The 21,773-nt window shown below is 47.1% G+C and overlaps 1 protein-coding gene across 1 annotated transcript in view; it reads right to left on the bottom strand.

The window, feature by feature from the left end:
* RBBP8NL (RBBP8 N-terminal like) overlaps window positions 1-21,773 on the bottom strand; it is a 64,824-nt gene extending 43,051 nt beyond the window's left edge. Inside the window, exons 1-3 of the mRNA XM_083801013.1 lie at window positions 21,158-21,773; window positions 8,362-8,449; window positions 4,167-4,257 (exon numbers count right to left, since the gene is read on the bottom strand). The gene's annotated coding sequence lies outside the window, so the exon portion shown is untranslated. The remainder of the gene's footprint in view (window positions 1-4,166; window positions 4,258-8,361; window positions 8,450-21,157) is intronic.

The raw sequence follows: 21,773 nt of genomic DNA, 5'->3' as shown, positions 1-21,773 counted from the left end.
AAGCAGAACACTTCAAAGAGAAAATTAAAAGGGACAAAACCAATGTGAGAGGATGAAGAATCCCAGAGGGGCTTTATCAGGATCCCTTTCAGTGGATGTTCCCATGTTTTAGTGGAAAAAAAAGAAAAACAACAACAACAGTAAAGACCCGGGAGTGTGAGCCTCTGCGACTGATAGAGGATTTTCCCCTGGCTAGACACAGAGCCTCTAAAAAAGCTGCGGCAGAGTGTGGGATCATTAAACACCTTCAGATTCCTTCCTCGCTGCCAATCACGGCATCAGCAACCGCCCTCTCCGTGGCATCTGCTGATTCCACTTTGAAAACCTCCCCATTTATCACCGCCGCGAGAGATCCTGCTGAGACCGCTGGAGCCTGCTGCTTGTCAACAGGGCACCTTATCTTCTCCAAACATTTACTTAACCCTTTGTCTCACAGCCGGGAAACAATGGGAGCCCGGCCGCGGCCCCGCCAGCCTCCTGCACGGGGCTCCCGCTGCCACCCCGGTCCCGCGTGGCCATGGGTGCCCGCGGAGGTGCCGCAGGCTGCGGTGGTGCCAGCCAGGGAAAAGGTCACTGGGAACAAGGTAGGGAGGAGAAATTATTGCTAAGCGTTTTCTAGCAGTCACAGAGGCACGAGGAGCTTCTCTAACTCTAGACAGGCAATAAAATGCACCATTGGTAACCCGAATCAAGCCAGGGTTGGTGCAGCTCCACTTTGGGGCACGTCACCACCTTCAGAGGTGGTAGGTCATGCTGTGAACAGCCCTAACCATCATTTTGTATTGTCCTATACTCACTGCCATTGTAAGTGGAAGACTGGATGCGTCTTCATTGAACAACTTAGGTCAGAACAACTTTTTATTTTTTAAGAGAAGCAGGGCTTTTTTTTTTTTTTTTTTTGGAGAGTCTTGTTTTGATGAAGCAAGTGAACCAGTGTTACAGGTTTTTTTCTGGTGAGAGACGGATCAAACATCTATGACAAGAAAATGAGGGCTCAACTCTTGACCTTCGGTGCAGCAGGGGAGAAGCCCACAGGCTGGTTCCTGGGCTCGCAGCACAGCACCCACGCCGTGCACCAATCCTGCTGTGCCAGCGCCGGCAGAGTCAAACACCACCGCGAGGTCCCTGGGCCTGTGGGGTCATGGCAGAGACCCACACAGCCCGGCTGTGAGCCAGGTGCTCTTGACATTTATGAAATGCACAAAGAACCTCAAGGCTCACCTTGTAACAAAAACCTGAGCCAAAAAGCCCTGTGACCTTTCCACCACTTCCAATGGGCTTTGGAGCATGGTATTCCTCCACCGACCCAAGAACAACCCTCTGGCAGCCCCGCAGCGGGTGATGGCTGGCAGAGGCACTTGTCCAGCAATGCGGGGGGACAAAAATCCATAAAAAAATAGGTAACGCAGAGACAAGCCCTCGCAGCTCCACTTTCCTGGTTACAAACAACTGCAGCAGCTCAGCCCAGCAGTCGCACTGAGGACAGTAACAAACGGCCGCACATCTGAAGCTGAGCTCCACATCTCCGCATTGTCAGTGCGAGCTTTGTGCTGTTATCTATGACAAGAGCTGGGAGTTCACATCTTTATCTGCGAACAAAGACCCATGGATCCCAGCAGCGTTTGGCGGTATGACAGCCTCAGGAAACGTGGAATACAGTTAGCAACAAACAGCTCCTCTGTCACAGCACTGGTGGCAGACTGAGGCTCCTTTCTTGGTCCCAGCCCGGATTGCTGGATTCTCCGAAGTGTTTTAATTAACTGCCCTTCACAGACTTGCTCAGCAGAGCTGGGAATGAGCTTGATGTATGCTTGTGTGCTTCCGAGTAAGTCGTGCTACCCAGGTGGTCCCCCTGAGCCATTTGGAGGGAATATAGGAAGGGATAAGCCAGAACTTTGTGCTTTCTAGACATATATGTGTTACATCCCGGCTGTCACTTCATTACATACTTAATTAAGCATGTATTCACAGCCTAGGGGTCACCTTGGGGACAGGTCCTTCTGTTTGTAACTCTTGTGCCATCTAACAAAGCTTAGGACCCTTTCTAATGAGAGGTTTTTAATTCTCCATCAGCGAGTGTTGCACAACACCAAGTTTTTCTGCTGGCAAGTGATTCACGCCAAATTTGTGCTACATTTGGCAGGCCAGCACAGCCCTGTGGACATCACATTTGTTACTGAGATGCAGGCATGGACCTTCAGCAAAGGAAGGGACTCCTTCAAATACAGCTTAGGATGCATCTGTGGAAGCTGTTCCTAGCCCTTGGGAACACGAGAGGAACAAGAACGACGTTACCCACGACTCCAGAGCAGAACTGAGGCCATCCCTCTCGGACAGGGGACCACAAGGGAGCAAGAAACCTGCAGCACATGCACAGCGTGGGGAGACCTTCAGGACATGAGAGGGCAGAAGCAGAGAGCCCTGGTGACCTTCTCAAGGGCACCACTGTTTACTCTTCAAACATTGATTAAAGCATAACAGAGCCCTGGATGGAGCTGGTCTGTGTTCTGAATTTGAGTAAGTGCTCAAAGAGTGCTTCGACCACGCTGAATTTCACTGTACTCAAAAAAATGCCTTTTTTTAGTGATATCCACGTTTCTCTACGTAAGAAGAAGCTCTATTCAGAGCTATGCAACTTCTCAGACAGAAAATGTGTTGGTCTAAGGCCTATAGGGAAGTTTAGTGATGCTTTCGTGCTGCTTTCCACCTTTTTTGGAGCCAGTGGGAAGTGCCACCTTGCTCCAACTGTTAATTTATTCTTCTAAAGACCTGTGATTAAGAGAGAGTGGTTTCTCAGTGCCCCCCCCCCCCCATTTTTTTTCCTGCCTTTTTGGACAAGGAATGCACAAGCTTCCTAATGATAAAATGGAGATGAAATTACCTTGTCTTATGTCATGGCTTAAAGGATAATGCCATAGGGAAAGAAGGATATATGAGTAGGTCAAAGGAATGGTGTCATATTTTAAGTGACAGCTGAGAAAAAATCCATCTTGATTCATTTGCTAAAGAAATGAACAAAAAAATGGGATGCAAGTGACTCAGATAACTTTGGATTTTGAAGGAACTTTTTAAGAGGAAGGAAACCAGACTTTTGATATCGCTCATACATTTATCCTAAAAAGCGCTATAGGAATGTGACATCTGTTTAGTCAATGTGCCTTGGACTGCAGAGGACACTGCTCTGTAACTCATGACTCCTGTTTCCTCATGTTCTTACTGAGAATGGCTCCCTGGAATTGCCAGACATCTGACGTGTTCCACTGTCAGCGAAGACAGTCCTGCTGGCATGGGGCACGTAACCTTTTGTTTTCACAGAGCGTTACTGGACTGACTGGTGAAGTGGCTGTCAAGCTGTGATGGCATGCTTTCCCCAGGCTAAGTGACATTCCCAGACCTTTGGCAGCAGAAGACACGTTTCTCCTGCGGTGGAAGCGTTTGGAGGAAAGCCCCGCGCGCTTTGGCAGCGCCAGCTGGGTACCTGGCAAAGATCACTCAGCACTGCCTGCCCTCGCTCCATCCCGCGTTACCTCCACTGTGATAACGGGAGCCTGCGAGCATGCTTGTCCTAATCCCAACAAGGAAAAGCGGAATTACATCAATCTGCAGGGAGAGAAAGACACCACTTTGGGGATGGATGAGATCCAGAGTCTTGCGTCTGGTTTAGGGCACGGTTCTAGGTCACCAGTGGAAGCAGGGTGGCAAAACCACAATACACAAGGTTCCTAATGAGCATGGGGGGTTAAACACACTGAAGACAAAAAAGCTGTTGTGGTACCTTGAGTTACTGCCCTGTGTTACCATCAATATAATCAAGAATTTAACAGCAGCTCTTAAACATGTTTTTTTCTCCAGTCCACCAGCGATAGGCAGATGCATAATGGCAACATCCTAAAGCACCAGACAGACCCACCTGAATGCAGCTTTGACATCTCTGCTGCTGGCTTGAGCAGATCACTTATGCTTTCTTAAATGTACCTGCTTACTGAAGTGCTTTACACCATTTTCATGGAAATCAGCTGTTTAGCATTGGCATTGTGCTGATCATTGTGCTGTTCAGCAGATACTGCAGTGGCTTGACCAGGTGAAGTGATACATCCACAAGCCTGAGCTCCAAGTAATAGTATTAGAAATAAGGAAACCCTTTCAGGACCAGCAGAAGTACTCACAGGATTTTGGAGGCTGCACACTGAAGCTGTAGGTCTGTACTGAGCTCTCCTGCCTCTCCTTGGAGCTGGTTCTGCAGGAGCAGGAACATGCCTGCAGGGAGACCAAAACATTACGATTATGTGATGGCTGACAGGTCCCCGATGCTATAGCAGAGGGTGCCCACGCAGGTACACACAGACTCCTTCAGGAGAAATATGCTTTGTGAAGAGCTGACTAATCTGAAAACGCCTCTTCTGGTCCTACTCCAGGCACTAAGCAAAATAAGACTTTTCCCCTGAGCCATGTTTAACTTAACAGCAATAGGTGGTTATCAGGAGAGAAAAAGCCATACTATTGCATATTTCTGCTGTTTGCAGAAATTAAATTTTATCTTGAAACTTTCATTCCAATACAGGTGTATCTGTATCAAGCCCACCTCATCGAGAACTGATTTTTGAGTCACCCTTTTCAGACCCTTTTTGCCCCAGCCTCGCCCAGGTGAGGAGGTTGCTCCTGTGGCAGCAGTGCCAGGCAGCAGGCTGGCTGCTGGGTGAGCATCACACTGCTGCCTCCATCTAATTGAGCCCAAGACATGAATGGAGCTGAAAAAGTCATTAAGCCCATGAAACATCAGTTAAGGTACCATGGGATTTTGCCAGCTTGTAATTAACTGGCTGTTAGGAACCAGAAGACCAGACACAGTAGGTTAATACCCGTGAGTGCCAGCTTCTTCGCTGCCTGAGAGCCTGCTGTTAGCTTGGCTGAGAGGAGAGCAGAGCAGGGGAGAGCCCTGCAATTATGTTTTATCCACCAAAACTGGCTTCTGGCTGGGTTCGTACACTCACATTGTAAGGGGTAACAGCATCTTCTGCTCCTACTGGATAAAGCAGGCCCAGAAGGAAACAAAATGAATATTTTATCCATTACTAGTCATTTTTCTTTCATCTTCACTTCTATGAATAGGCTCCAAGCTGCAGAGAATTTAGTTGGAAAGGTATAAAAATATTTCAAATTCCCACACCTTCATTCATTGCACGTTTTTCCAGATATTCTTCCCAGTTCTTACTCATGTTATGCCTCTACCCGTCACAGTCTTCTTTTAGGCATAGTGTTATCTATTACTTTAATCCCAAAATGGTGAGGGAGTGCTACATGGAAAAAAAAGTAATGGGAAATAGGCCCAGCAAACGGAGTTAAGGAGAGATAGGAAGGAGCCAGGGTCTGTCAGCTCCCCAGGGCCCCGCAGGATGCCTGCAAATGACAGACAGCATTTCCCGAGTATCAGACGAGGCCAAACACATTTCTTGATAAACTAATTAGGTAAATGTGTTGAAACAATGCAGCGTGACTGGGTGCTCGCCGGCTCTGGCTGTGCCCAGGGCCGAGCTGCTGTTTGGAGCCACACATAGCATACGGCCGCCTTCTTCAGCTTGCATGTAGGCACTGGGCCTAACCACTGGGCAAGGGGCATTTAGACCTACTCCCATTTCTTCCACACAAGAGCCACCACTGAGTTCAGCACCTTGTGCCCAACATTTTCTGCCTTTGTATTGTAGCCAGCAATAAGGAGCAAATTCACAGGAGGGCCGAGGCAGGGCCGTGGAGACCTTGGCCACTCCTTCCCCATGCTGGGGACTCCCTTTCTCCAGCCACCCAGAGCCAGGCCACTGGCAGCAGCATTTGTTTCGAAACCCAAGCAAAAAGAAACATTCCCACTCCACATGCTTGCTTGCAGGATGAAAGATTACATCCTATCCTTCCTCCTCCTCCCTCTCGGTCCTTCGCAGCCTTCCAAACATGATGTCGGGCCACGTATATCCTGAGCAGCCTTCGCTCAGACACGACAACCTGGACTTGACCCCTGAGGTTCTGGCTCCACTGAGTCTTCCTGGCCGTTTCAGGCAGCAGGAACCTCTGTCAGCGCCAGTGATGGATGGCTTCAGTGGGAGAGAGGCCTACAGACAAAAAGTCTCACAAACACAGTGACAGGCAAAAATAAAATAGACCCCGAGCACCAGCAGCTTGCTGTGAGCAGAGCCGTGGAAGGGCCTGGTCATGGTTTGTAGCCACAAAGTCATTCCTCTTCCTGTTGTCACCATCCTTCCCACAGCCCATGCGGTACTTGGGGTGTTTTTGTCTTGCCTAGGCATACACTGGCTTTCAGGCTTTCCCATACTTTGCCTTAACCACCAATAGCTGGAAATGAAGGAAATAACAGCACGTTTCTCTAGCGAGTTACAAAGGGCACTGCAGGTGCCTTCGCAGGCCCCGTACATGCCTGAGGCCACCTCTCTGCTTAGTCTAGACTGAGCCCCCAGCAAGCAGACAATACATGGTGGTATCTCCACCCAGACATTGTGATCTGCCTGAGGGCCAGCTTGACCGACAGGTGACTTGGTTACATTGTGCAGAGTCAGGACAACTTCTGGGCAGGATCCATCTCCTCAGGACTGCGTTACTTGCAAGATGTTCCTGAGAGGTTCCCTGGTGTCCCTGCCTGGTGCCCACCCCCAGCAGCCACCAGTACCCTGGGCTGGGTTGGGTTTGGCACCACGGGATTTCCCAGTGAGAGACATCCCAGAGATTGGCCTCAGGGACATCTTCTTGACTCCTTGGCAGATTCTGGGCAGCCAATGCAGCCCAAAGAGGAAATGAGGGCTGAGGAGCAAGGATCTGACCTTGTGCTTCTGCCTCCTTTTCCAGATTAAGCCGTTTCCTTATGAGACACACACCCTGCAGTCCAAATATTAGCCGAGTTTCCATTTCAGGCAGTGCCATTATTAGCTAACTCAATCCCAGCATGCATTTGTACCCACTCTATTTCATGACATTTTAACATTGAAACTCTATTCATTTGATAGGACTCGACTTTCATTTGCATATCCAGTGCAGGAGGCAAGCCCTCAAGGTCATCTGAAGCACTCCTCCAGGTCACCAGTGACCCGCGAGCACTGGACTGGGGGGGAACATCAAACTGGAGGGACAAGTCACAGCAATGCTCTGCCACCGCTGGGCTCCACACACCAGGACACAAGCAGGACAAACATCTGTCATTGCCTGAGGACAGCCAGATTTATGTTCCTCCTCTACAAGGAGCCTCCAGCCTTATTCTACCACCAAAGCAGCAACATGGGCTACACCGTGCAAAACGTTTCCTTCAGCCAGGGTGATCAAGGTTGAAGACTAATCCTCTGGAAGCCCTGACTCTGGCCAAGGAATTGGGGTTACTGCATGACAGCGACTGTGCATGCTCTGAACCCTGCCCTTCTGCCTGTGCCCCTTACTTCACCTGGTGCTTTATGATGGGTTATGCTAACATACATGAAATTTAATTTCCGGTTATTAACCCACAAGGAGGGTATTACTGTTTTCAAAGACTTTACATTGCTTCCAATTAGCGCTGCCCTTTGGTTTATGGTATGTTGTTTTTCTTGAAAACCTTTGAACCAGGTTGTACATGAGCTGAAGGGCATTCTGGGGCTGTTAATAAAGATTAACTCTTTTGAGCAAATACATGCTCCAATTCATTTGTAAGGATTACACTGTTGCAAAGGAAGAGGACCTGAGGAAATGTTAGCTCTCGGCTTTCACTTCAATTTTCTCAATATATATTTTTATGCTTTCCTGTATCTGGGATCCCATTTTCCACCCTTGCCAAAGATGTCCCTCTTTCCTTTTCCATAGCAGGACGGTCACAACAAAGTAAGAGTTGCCTTCAGAAGCTGGACACATAGCAGCTGCCCTGCTTCTGCTAGAGAAAGGCTTTGGGATGGCTTTGTCCAACCACTCCATAAAACATGTAGAGGAAAGAGGAAGCTTGAGACATTAAGAGGAGAGAAAGGGGGGTTACTATAACTTCCAAGCAATTACTATTTGACTGCCTTGTTCAATCTCGACTTCCACTGCTCATCTTTCTCCATGCTACCATGAAATTTTATGGCTCCAAGTTAGCTTTAGTCTTTCTGCTTGTCTGGTATCATTTATCTCTTTACCTTCAGATTACTGATGTACATTACAAACATAGAGGCAAATGTGTCCTCAGTGTATGTATTTTCACTGACTGGCTTTCAGCTTGCTTTTGTTATTACCCTATGATGCTGCCAAAGGATGTATTCACCCATGGTTTTTTCTTAGTTATACCTTCCCCAGCCAAAATATTTAAAATGAGGAAAATGAAAGAAGATTTACCTTAGGAAATTTAGCTTCATTTCTCACCTTTCAGTCAAAACCTTCTCTAGATTTCTGCACATGCAGCTTCCACAGGAGAATTGTTCTTTGAAGCGTGGGTATTTGTACTACACCTCTGCAAGGCAAGGTTAGATGTCTTTGTCTAAGAATGACAATTCAAAATATTTCCATTTTCCTTCATTAAATCTGGCTGCGTGACCAACACCTGAATCTTATACCCCTCTCATTTAAATGAGAGCAGCTAGCTCTGTCCTATTGTTTTGCATATAAAAACAACATGTAGCTCTTATTTTCCAGAAAGATCACTTGAGGAGGGGATTGCTGGTGTTCCTGATGAGCTGATGGCAACTTTTCTACAAGGGCCCTATGCCAGTCAAAGAAGCTGTCAAAGGTGATCCAACAGCTAAAAACCACCACTGCTGCAGCCTCTCAAAATGATGCCTTCTGTTTATTAACACCCCACCACCCAGACTAGGACTTGACACTAAGCAATAAACAACAGCTGGTGGAGCTGAGCCACCCACCAGCATATCTTTCAACTAAACTCTTAGATTTCTTCTGAAATGTCCTTTTTCCCCGTCCTGTTGTGTCTGGATGGCACAAGGCATAATCATGCCCTTATTGGGTGCTTTCTGAGCTGGGTCTGAGCTCCTGGTGCCCATGCTACCCCCTGGAGGCATGTGATTCTCCTACCTGGAGCTGCAGGACCTTAATTTCTGTGCTCCAGGGAGACATAGTTCTCTCCCCCATTTCTAAAAAAAAAACTACTGGTGAGTTGTCAGGGTGCCAACCCAATATCTTTAATTCTAAAAAAAGTTAAAAAATCAAATTAAACAACTTTTTTTGTGAAGGGCTCTGGAGGTTAGGGAGGCAAGGTCTACACAGATTTCATTACAATTCAGGAGCATCTCACCCTTTTCAGACTCAAACCCAAGGTAGGATCTATGTGCCAGGCAGCCATGGGTCAATATATTCTTTGGCCATGCTCATTCCCTAAGGAAGTGGATGCTTGGTTGGTGAATGGGCTCATTTAATCTATCCTGGGCTAGCACTTCTCCCAAGAGCTCATCTATAAAGCAACGAGCCTGCAATCCTGAGTGGGAAATACATTGCACTTCTGTTTTCAGTACGGCCATATATCTGCAAGGACATGCAGCCAGCAAAATGGCTGCAGCCCCGGTGGGTCTGCGGACATTTATTGTGAAAAGCAGCAAAGGAGCAATCAAAGTAATTGCTTGGGGCCGAGGTACGTATTTCTAATGAGTCTCGTTGCAGAGGGACTTATTCAGTGTGTCTGCATTATTTACACAGGACACCACTATCAGTAAAAGGCCTTATTATCTACTCTGTATTTGTTTCTATATCTTTTAGTTTAGCAACTCTCAAATTCAGTGTTGGTTTTTTTATTTTTATAGCTTGTTTCCTCTTTAGTGATATTATCATGGAGCCAATAAAAGTGTTTTCCTTCTACATCTGGTCAAGGAAAGATTTTGCTGGGTACAAGAGTCATATTTCTGCAAATGCCTCGAAGTGAATATAAAAAGCTGTTGGAAGCAATTGAGTTTACTGTTGCCTTATGTACTGTCATTAATTAGGAAATAAAGCAAACTGCATTTTATATCACTTGTAATCAAAATGTTACAGTCTTAAAGTGAAGTCTTCCAAGTGCTGAGCCTGAGAACAGGCAGTCATATAGACAAGCAGAGGAAAAAAGGATGCAGGGCTTCTATTCTAAAATTTATGGCCCGTGTTTTCAGACCAACAATGTAAGAAGGGCTTCTGTGTCGAGAGGCAGGATGAGGGCAGCTGCCCTGGCAGAGCAGGCAGGATTACTGCACATGGGGGCTGCCTGGATAACTGGGCAGCTGCCCTGATTTATTCCACCACTGCAGCATCACAGTGACTGGCTGAGCAGCAGCTCACTGTCTGGCTCCCATTCTTGGGTACCACAAGACACTGAACCTTAGTTATCACTCCTTCCCTCTGCTTTAGTTTAAATTAACATTTTTTTTCCCCCAAAATATTTTAGTAGAACTCAGTTTTCCTGACTTCCTTTCTATTCCTTTCTAGTCACCTACTTCAAAATGTTGAGCAGGATAAAAAAAATCAAAAATCCAAACAAAATACTTAAAAAGAAAAAGAGCATTTCGTCAGCAACCCTTTTTTTCCACAACCTCTAACATTAGGTGCCTTTGTCAACTCCATTAGGACCATATCTGCACTTTCCGGAGCTTGAATGCTTTCATATATTTGGCTCCATATGAACAAACTGGTGGAGCAAACATATTAGTAGATCATTTGCCATGTACATGATTCAGATACCCAGACATGTACAAAACCCAGGCAGGGATTAACCAAGTCTGACAGCACTGATGTGACTCCAGTTCTGTGTATGTATAAGCGATAATGAACCAAAGGCCCTGTTTGTCTTCAAATAACACACTAAATGATTAATTATTCGGAGGGGCATGAGTAATAATCACAATATTATATGCTCGACCATAATGGAACACTGCTCTCTTCTTGCTTTGTTCCTCTAATCTTGGAGAAGCAAATATCCACAGGGTGTTACCAGTAGGCTTGGAAGGAGATTGCAGTCGGTCACAGCTTATGAGGAGCACTTCTTTCCCATTGTGATTTTATGCCCCTGGGACATACAGAAAACCTCTTTGGAAAATACATAGTTGCTAAAGGATTAAAGAGACGTACAGGGAAAAAAAAGCAAAGAACTCTAGCTGCAGATTGCAAACTGTAACATGTTCCCATTAAATTCAACAGCAAAGTTTTCTTTGGTTCAAGAACAGGTCCTAACCGAACTTTTTTTTATCATTGAGATATTCCTTGATAAAAATCGCACACTTTGTCACGGATGCATAAAAGAAAGAACAGCTACTCAACCCCCCTGTATTTGATGTTTATTCATTTGCTTCTGATGCAATGCAAAACTGCTCCTTTGAACATTCACCAAAGCAGCAACTCCAGCACTGGGATTTCTGCCCCTGGGGAGAAGCACACAGCGAGGTCAGGTGCAGGAGGAAAGCAGGAGGTGGGCAGAGCTTTACTCACAGCCCGAGGTGCAGACACAGTGTCTGCAGGCACAGGTACCTGCTAGGGACCAGGTGCTGCCTGGGCTCCAGGCCTGGGGCTTTGCCCTGGGCTGAGCACTTCGCTCTCAGCCAGAGTCAGCAGAGGGAGCAGCAGCCTCAAGTCTCCTTTCCCCTCCAAGGAGCAGCCTGGCAAGGAGGTTTCCTGCCGAGCCCAGCACAAACTGGAAAGCAAAAGGTGAAGGCAGGAGCTGCCAGTGCCTTGCTCCAAGGAGCTGAAAGCAGCAGCTGATGCACATGCTGCTTCCACCCTGCCTCTGTGATCAGAGCCCTGACCTCCACAACATCCCCTACTCAGTTAAATAACAAACTGAAGAGGGGGCTAAAATCACAGCACAGTCAGCATTTGCTCCCCCGGGATGCCTACGCACTGCACATAACCCCAAAAGCACAGAGCCCCAGGGGAAGCGCAGCAAGAGGCAGTGCCCCAAAAGGGTTACTGGCTTTGAAATTATACCTGCATCAAACCCACATACAGCTAACAAAAATACTTTGTCTTCCTTGCTGAAACAACTAGACCCATTTTTCTGTATTCACTATATATAACTTCGCCATCCTCCTAGTTTAAAAATATTATAGTCAAATCCTGTCTTTGCCTATTTTTAGTTGCTATTGTCCACTCTGACATTTTAGTGTACAATATTGATGTGGATGCATATGGATTCAGAGGTTTCAAAATGTTTTTTCATTGGGAAGTGACCAGGCAACACAAGCTGTGATGTATTTGTGCAATTTAATTCAGGTTAATTAGAGCTCAGCCCAAGGGAGGCTGCTGCACTTCCTCAGGTACCACTGTGTCTTCTCCTACAGGGACCCCCTTGAAGGGCAAGAGGGCAATTGTATTGCCTGCATGGGAACTGACCCTGGACAATAGAATTCCCAAGAAAAAGCAGTTCTTTTGTCACTATTTTTCCTTTTCAGATGACTCCCACCTCTCCGTCCTCAAAGATGACTTGGCTTAGGGGTGCACTTTGCATGCAAGTCATGCTCAAGTGGAAGCAGCTTTCTATGTTTTAGTCCCCAGGGTATTTTGTCAAAGCAACAGTTTCTGGTAGAAGTTCTTATACAGAATTGTAAGGGAGCCTTGTCATTCATCCAGATAAGCTGCTTCCACCACCACCTCTTGGTCCAGCTCTGCCTTCAAAGCACCTCACACTGGTCATTGACAGGGTAAATGGACACATGTATGTTCCCATGCCATGCCAAGCTCTTCCTGATGTCAGAAGGACCAGAGCAAGCGAGGGATGTTGTTCTTACAGCCTACCCTACAAGCATTGCCTGGCTAAGCTTGGGGAAGCTGGTAACTATTTATGATTTAACTGTTCTTGCAGTAAGATCTGAAATGCAGAACCAGGCAGCTCTGTCAGCACATCTCAATGTCAGCCTTTCCTTCCCCACTTTTTGACCCACAGCATCCCCTTCCCATTGAGGACTGTCCATGGGACACCTTCCTTTCCCTACAGCCTCCAAAGGGCCCCCTACCCCCAGCTGCACTCCTTGCCAGCCCTGACATTTGCGCACATGCTCCTGTGACCGACCTTGGTGAAGTTGGAGTCTGATGCAGAAGGGAAAATATTCCCTTCACTTGACATACCTACGTGTTAAAATGAAACAGGCTCATACAGGGGAAAAATCGCGCTGTTATCAGCATGACATTGTGGAGTCTCACGATCATAATCCAATATTAGCGTGCGATAGGGATCCTGTTGGTGGTGCAGCCTGTGCTGGGGGGACAGATTGGACCTTGTGGGTGACCTCTGCCTGCCTCACAGGGCTGCTTTCACCTGCCACACAGCCCTGAGCACATCCCGGCTCCAACACAGTATTTGTGACTTTGGGAAGGGAAGGGATGTCTGGAACCCTTACTCCTTTGGATATCTGGGCTCTGAGCCTCCTTGGCATCCTAAAATATTGCTGGGCTTCTGACAGAAAGGCCCATGGAAAACACGGAGGTGGTGGGGAGATGAAGTGGCACCAAAGGGGAGTTTGGATGCAAATCCAGACCTCTTCCCACCCCTCTGCCTTCCAGACCCTCCTCCTCCTCTGCCCGAGGTCAAAGGCTCACCTGGGTTCCTGCTTATTTTCCACTTGCTCAACTACCTGAGTTGTTTACAGGGATCTCACCTTTTAATGCGTAATCACAGGAGGTGTGGAAGTGCTTATACCCACACTTCATTGTGCCAATAACAGCTTCCCTGCAGCACAGGGCAGTGGCTCTAGAGGGAAAAGTCAGCCTCGCTGCTCCCCTTTCTGGGTGCAGAACAAGGCACAGGAAGCCAGACACTCTCCCTGTCCCCAACAGACATGTTCCTGAGCTCACCCTGCTCCAGGGCAGCTCAGAGCCACAACTGGATTCAACCCTCCAAATCCACAGCATTTATCCAAGGCATCCTCAGCCAGCATCCAAGGCTCCATCTCAAGCTGCTGGACCTGCAGCACCCAAGCCCTTCAGTCACGGCGACAAGCGACTCCTTCTTGGAGCAGACTGAGATGCAGTAGCATGAAACCACAAGCTGAATCCTCAAGGAAAGAAAATCAAATACTCCAAGGCTAATAAGTAGTCATAAGAACCCTCTGAACTGGAACAAACCAGAGTGGATTCGCACTGGCAGCAGCTCCCCCCAGTAGCCCATTACAGGTAATACCACCAGCCCCTGCCCAGGCTCCAGGGTGGCAGAGACCAGTCCCTGGCTCAAAGGCTGGTGCCTAAAACAGGGTCTGGCCCGATGCCCTGCTCCTGTATACAGATGTCAGACAAGAGCAACAGGCTCTTCAGTCACTCTCCTCCAAGGAGGAGCCAGATCTGGTATCCGAGCCGAGGAGGAGCAAAGAGCCAAAGGCCAGCAAGCTTTCACATCCGACAGGACCCACGAGAGCAAGTAAACCCCGTGGCCTCATCCTGCAATCAAACCCCAGCCAACGGGACCCGGAGGGCCTCAGACCTTTCCTCTTTCCATAAATAAAGCGATACAAGTCCAAGTGTTGTACTTGGATGTGGACCTGAGGAGCCCCGTGCCAAAGGATGAGCCGAGGAGCCCAGCCGCACGCTGCGCGGGGTGGCCGCGGCCAAGCCCTTCTGGCACCCTGGCACACGCCCAGCCTGCAGCAGCCAAACCAGGCACATGTGCCTTCCCATGGTGTTCATCCCATAATCTCCCCGGCTCAAGGACAGTTAACATGTCAATTATATCCCCATTACTGCGGCAATTCATTAGCATGGCACAGTGAGATCCTGGGAGATGCTCTCTTGATGGAAAGGGGAGGGGGGAAAAAGGCTGGGGGAGCCCGCAGGGTGAATTCACTGGGGAATGGGTTTATTTTTTTACTTCAGGACAAATTTAACAATACATACCAACTATTTTAAGGAAAAAGCAATTACCTCTGTTGTTAAAATGTTGGAGAGGCAAGCCTCGCTAGGGGCTGACCTGAGGTACACCCCTAAACCCAAACCCAGCACGTTTTTCCAAACCAGAGGCAGGAGAAGCAGGACAGCAAACGGCACTGCTCACACAGGCAGCCACATGCCACTTCCCCCAGTTGTAAAATCCAAACCTAATACTGAAGTTCAGTACAGCAGTGTTTACACCCTGCTAGAAACCATCATTTCATTTTCTATCTACTTGTAGCCTTGCCTGTGTTACTAACTACAAGACAAACAGGCAGCAGCTTGTTTATTTGCATCCCACAGCAGACGAATGGGATACACGCAAGCTCCGGGAGGCACAGCATTTGTCCCTGCCCTGTGAGCATCCCTGGCTGGGAGATCCCCGCTGAGAGCATCCATTTATAACCAAGACAGCGGAGATTCTCCTCTGCTCTGCGGAAAGTCTCTTTACATCATAAATTGTATTTAAAGGCTCTTTCAAGAAGACAAGCAAATTTAAGAGGGCAGTTAGCTTCTGGCACTCACATGCATAACTTTATTTGAGTATTCAATTTCCTCCTTCATTCATAAAGTAAACATCGGAGTTATCTGAAAGTGACTGTATACTTATGCAGTGTTTTCTTAAAAGAGTCAATAGGAGCAAGGCGACATAAAATGCTTCAGAGAGCATGACACAGGAAAACACAAGCCTTTAAATTATACACATTCAGGAAACGGTTGAATTCAGCATTTTAGATGGAGAGGTTAAAATGTTTGTGCTGAATTGTATTAAATCTTTCACCAGTAAATCCTGTAGGAAGCAGAACATTTGAAGGAGCCCACTTATTCCCAGTGTCTAGGAAAGACTCCCAGAGTTTCAAAGGAAAACGGCCATTAATCTCGCTGGACAAGTGCAATCTAATAAAAGCTGTTGTTAAATTAAGGCAACTTTGTTATTAAGTGTTTTCCAAATTTAGTTTATTTCCCCCCACTCCCCAAGAAAATCTTTGTTCTGAAATGGAGGACCTTTGTTGCCTGAAATTATTTCTTTTTAGGGAGCAAGACAGGATTGGAAGCCCATGCAGTAGGGAATAATTTAACATACTACACATCTACCTGTACAGGATTTTTAGATGCGCAGATGAGGCCCTGGTTTGGGTATCATCTCCCTGATATAACTGTCTTATGGGTCTTTACAGAGCAAGTGAGCTTTGGGAGTGCAGAAGGGGCCAGGACAGGTTTTCAGACTTGCTTCCACCACCAGGGCTACCCCACAGGCTGACCCCACCAGTGACCACATTTCTCAGACACAAGCCAAGCTTCACTTTATTTAAAAAAAAATTCCAAGACAAAATCCAGAGACCAGAATCTGGGGCCATTCCTGCCACCGACCTCCCAATGGACCTTTGTCAAGTCACTTTGCCACACTGCAGCTCAGCTCCATCACCAACAGAACAGCATGACAAATGGCCACTTACATGAGGATGATGCCAAGAAGCGTCCCCATCACCACAGGGTACAGATGCAGGGAACCAAGCCCAGAAGTTGGAGATTAAACATTTTACCAGAGTTTAATTGCAAAGACTCGTCAAACACCTTTGGTTTCTTTGGATTTTTTTTTTCCTGCATTTATTCTCAAGCAGCACACTGCATGTGATGATGTAACTAAGTATTAAATCAGGAGAAACTTTTAGCTGCAATGCTGATATTTATCTTCATCCCCAAATGTTTATCATTTGGGGGATTTCTTGCAGATTTTGTTTAAACAAATGAAATTGTACTGTTGAACCTGACTCCAGGTATACCAAATGCCCAAACAGTCTTACAGCCCTGTGTAATGAAACCATCCAACTGCCAAGTCTCTATCCAGATGTTTGATTTTTAATTCTGTGCTTGTACCTCACCTTGGCACAAAAATCTCTGGGAAAGGGAAGGAAATCAACTGGTAGGACTGTGCATTCACAGCTTCTTTCCAAATTATATCTAAAACTCAATTTCAATGGAAGATTTAAAATGGGGAGCTGGATTTTTTTTTTTTTTAATTTTTATTTATTTTTAATGTAGTATTCAGGAGTCTGGAGTGCCTGAGGATCTGAAGCACTGAAGCATGTGAGCTTCTCAGTGGTCACTCAGACCTGGCTGGGAAGGGAAACTCTCAGCTTTCTTACAAAACAAACTAAAAGCAAAACAAACCACTTTTCCTGGTGAGACTTTCATTCAATTCTGCAGACTCAGGAAGCTCATGAGATAAGCCTCCGCTCTGAGGATACACTCGGAGCTGGCTGAAGCCTAGACCCAGGCTGGCAATTAGCAGGAACACAGCATGCTTTATGAATTAACACGTTTGTCCAGCCTGTCCCAGGGTGGAAAAATAACCTGCCTGCAGTGTTTTCTGCGGCCCAATTGTACCTCTTCAAAAAGACATTAGTGGTTAAAATGCGTGTCAGTCTTCCAAGGAAGTCCTCAAGTTTTCTGGTTGAGCAGGACTAAGAAACCAATGAAATTAAAAAATCTACTTCAGAATCTAGTGGGAAATTCAGAAGCATTCAAATACTCAGTTAAAAAGCTTATAAACTTTCAATCAGATTCTGCTTTTGTTTAGATTTGGTTTCTGATGAGGAGATAAGTAGATTCGTATTCTACCCAAACCAATTTCCTACTAATGATGGACTGATCCCCAGCCTGCTTTTCTTTAAAAAAACATAAAACTGAATTTTATTACAAGAGCAGATGACAGCTATTTTAACTGAAAAACATGGATACTGTTGTGGTTTTGTTTTTGGCTTTTGCCTCCCACAAATGCAAGAGGGCTTGGTTGCCATTTATTCAGACTGCCTTTAGAAAACAAAAGAAACTCCATCCCCAGTGACCTCGCTCAACAGACTCCAGATGTAACTGATTTTGTGGTTATGTTACAAGCCCCATTGACACCACTGTAACTAAAATGATTGGTGATGCACGAACCCAGCCAGAAAGGAAAACCAAGCCAGAAAGGAAAAAGCCAAGAGGTATCTTCATTTCAGAGCAACCACAGACTTAAAAAAAATCAAGACAGAACACTCTGCAAGCACAGAGACCTTGTGAAGCCTGGTGCTCCTGAGGACAGCATCTCAAACCAGTGTCTGCAATCCCTGCAGAGTACCAGCACCACAACCATGCGAGGCAATGCTTTTCTCCTCCGCAGCTTTATCGGGCAGATGTAGGTACAGGATCCCATGGTAGGGGACAAGGGCAGGCCACGCACTGCCTGCCACAAGCACCCAGGGTGCTGCTCATGCACTCCCAACCACGAGACCTCAAGGTGATGGGGGCAGATGGGCTCTTCTCTTTGGTTTACAGCCATTCACTCTTCAAAGTGAATGACAGCTCTGAAACAAGGATGCCCATGGCAGCCCCATGCAGCAGGGAAAGTATACAGCCTGAGGACAAACCCTGCTTCTTTATCCAAACATAAGGGCAAGCAGCAATGTCAAAGTCAGTGACCTCAAAGCAGAGCCCATCCAAAAAGGCACACTTATTAAAACTTGCTGCTCGGAAATGAGTTATCCATTATTAATACTTTAAACTGCTAAATCCTTTCTAATCCTGTTTTAATATGAGGCAAAGTTGTGTGATTTAAAAGCAAACCTCAAGCCACTGCCAATCACTCCTGGGTGTGGAGCAAAACCTGCCCAGGGAATACTGATGAGGCCAGTTTTCCTGCAGGGACATGGACTTCAGGAGCAGTTTACTGGCACCCCAGCCCCCTCTAGGAGAGGCCACAGGGCATTTCTGTGCTTTGGGGCTGTCCAGGGCACCACAGACACTGCAGGTACATTTCCCTGAGTGCAGAGCACAGAGCAAAGCTGGCACACGAGGCTTGTGCTAATAGACCCTATTATATGGATGCAAGGCTGGATTTTGGCTCTACCTCTGGAACGCACCAAGAGAAACAGGTCCAAAAACAGCATCCCCCTACCCTTTGTTTTTGTCATGAGCTTTCTACAGACTCTTGTGGGACAGCACATCTCAGTGCAGGAAGGATTTGCTCCTGGAGAAGGCCCATTTTGGGCCATCTGCTGGAGCACCACTGCACCCAGCTGAAGGCAGTGAGGTTTGAGTTGCAGTTGGCTGGGATGAACAGGGTTATGGAGGAACAACAGCCTGTGCTTATCACATGTGACAGTGGAATGAAAACAATTGTGACATGTTCAGTTACATCCAAGAACCTAGTGAATCTCAAGTGGAACTGAAACTCCAGCCTTTTTGTAGCTGTATTATTAAACATAGAAAACATCCACAATATAGTAAGGTTTAAGCACTGTAGGATGGCAGAAAAACAAGCTTACACCCTTCCTGGTGAATTTCCTTGAAGAGACACTCAAACATTATCATTATGCCCAAATGCTCAGCAGGAACCATTGCCCTCTGTGAAAGCTCTCCACTCCCGTTCGGCATTGAGCATTATTAATCAGGGAGTAGAGCTGTCAAGGCCAGGCCCAGGAGTGGTAGCTGTCCCATGGTCCCCATCCACTCTGTCCCACGGTGACAGCCCCGCTGGTGACAGAGCACCATGGCACAGGGCCACGTTCCCGCAAAGCAAACAAAGGTGGATCTGAGCAAACTGCCTCCCCAAAAGGCCGCTTTGCAGCGCCCTTTGTGCAGCGGCTTCCTCATCGAACATTTATGCTTGCAGATCCCTATATACACAGAATGCCTGTTACAGCCTCCATTGGCCTCGAGGTAAATGATTAACGCGGCCAATTCCACCTCACCTTAGTCCTGCTCGCACAGCACGGTGATTTCTCCAGTACTATTTTCCTACCTTGCTAAGGCCAGAGCAGGAAAAAAAAAGGAGCATCAGTACTGCTCCACTGTCAGGTGTTAATAACAGGTTCCTACAGCTAAATGCCCATCATTTCCATTCATTCCACGAGCCAGAGCTATTCTTTTTTATTACGAGCGAAGAGTGAACAGATGGGAAGGATGATGCCAACACCTGAAGCGACAGCAACAAAGGGCCCCTGCACTACATCCATCTGCGCCCACCTCTCCTCTCCTCCTGTCCAGCCTCTGGGGCAGTCCCAGTCCCACACCTTGCCCTGGAGCAGGGCAGATGCAAGCACAGGTGAGACTGGGACCACAACTAGAAATTTCCATCACTGATTGCTTTAAGCCACTTGCTTCATTTGGAGGAAGAAACGAAGAAGAGGCAGTCTTTTTTCTATCCACCCTTTTCCCCAGGTGTACGTCCCTAGCTGAGTGCTCCTTTCACACCACAAAGCAGCTAGCTCTGCACCCGAGGCAAGACAGACAGGCCTGAATTATAACAATTCCCCACTTCCTCCTCTTTTATCCTGCCACCAATATAACAGCACCTGGTAACAAGGTTAGAGGTGTAAATGGGGAAGATTCAGCACTGCTGCCCCATGCCAGCAGAGGGGTTGGCCCTGGAGGCAGCTCAGGCCCTGACATTATCAAACACCATAGTAGTCAAGGTCAGCTCTTGGCCACATTTAATGCTGCCGTGGAAGCACTGGTTGTAAAAAAATAATCTTTCTTTAAATTCCAATACTAATATATTTCCCAATGATGTTAAAAAAAGCTTGCAAGAACAGGAAAAAGGCCAGTAAATGCTTACAGTCCCAGCAGCCTTAGAGCACTGTGGATAAAGCTGTTTTTTGCCAATTTTGACCATAAAGGCAGTTCACCACTGCTACTATCCTTTCTGCCCAACACATACCATATCCACAGCACGTTATCCTTGGTCATACTGCTGGGCAGAAGTTTTACTGACATTTGGAAGATCAGGCCTATGGAGAAAGCAGCAGGCTATGGGGAGGTGCTGCCTTCAACAAGGGCCTTTCTGGTACGCGCTGCTTCTCACCAAGCCTCCCATTGAGGAGGAGCTCCTTCAGAAACCCTTTGAAAAAGGTGTTACTGCTCCACATTAAGTGGCTTTGGGGCCATTCAATGTAAATTCATGCTGAACAGGAGAGGTTCTTGGGGGTACCACCTCCTGGCCACAAAGCTTACTCCACAAAGGACCACCCGATGCGATGAAAGGAGCAGCGCTGTTTGTTTTCTGCTCCTATGCATACAATGGGGAGATTGAATATTCAGCTCGGGTTCAACTGCTGCAGAAGTAAGGGGCTTGGGCACTCAATTACTGCAGCACATCGACCTGGAAAGCAGCACAGGCTGTTTTCCTGCCTGGTACACAATCAACACAGCCATAAAAGCACAAGAGAGGAGCAAGGAACAAGGCTTGGGAAGTACAAGTGAATACAGCTCTGCTCCCCAACGCACTTCAGAACACTCCAAAACCACCAACAGGACACCTAAACCCCCCTTCAGCCCCATCGCAGTGCTGTACCTGGCTCACAGGCTGGATTCCACTTTATTTCCAGGAAAAAAATTTGCAGATCCACACCATCATCCCCAGACAGGATCCATACCGGCACCAAAAAAGGGTGGGGTGTGCCACCATTCTCTTATAACCACGATGGGCTCAGGCCTCAGCTGGCGTCAGTCAGCCTCAGCACCGATTTGGGAGCACAGCTACACCTGGGGACATGTGTGTCCCCAAGCCACGCGAGGGAACAGCCAGGAGAGTTAAAATGCCTGCAGCTGAGCCGTATTTGCCATTCAGGCAGAGCTGCTGGGCTGCCACACAAGTCGTGCTGAAGATTTCTGTGCACAATGCAGAAAAGAGAACAGCTCGTGGTGCTCCAGCACAGAACTGACAGCCCATTAGAGAGTCTGCGGCTGCTGGGCTCCCAGCAGAAATTAAACCTCAGCTTTCCATTTTCCATGCAGAAATAAAAAAGAAACAAACTTTTTTTTTTTTCTCTTGAAAGCAACTGCTTGAGTGAGCAGTGATTTTATTGTGCTATTAATATGATCATAAACAAGAATAACATGTGTTTATAGGCTCAAGTGCTTCATTACTCACTCGCTGACTTGGTAAAAACCACTGTGGCATTAGTATA

This window comes from Anser anser (assembly GCF_964211835.1).
Source record: "Anser anser genome assembly, chromosome: 16".
NCBI classification, from domain to species: Eukaryota; Metazoa; Chordata; class Aves; order Anseriformes; family Anatidae; genus Anser; species Anser anser.
The sequence above is the reverse complement of the archived record's forward strand: the minus strand, read 5'-3'. Positions and strand labels throughout refer to the sequence as shown.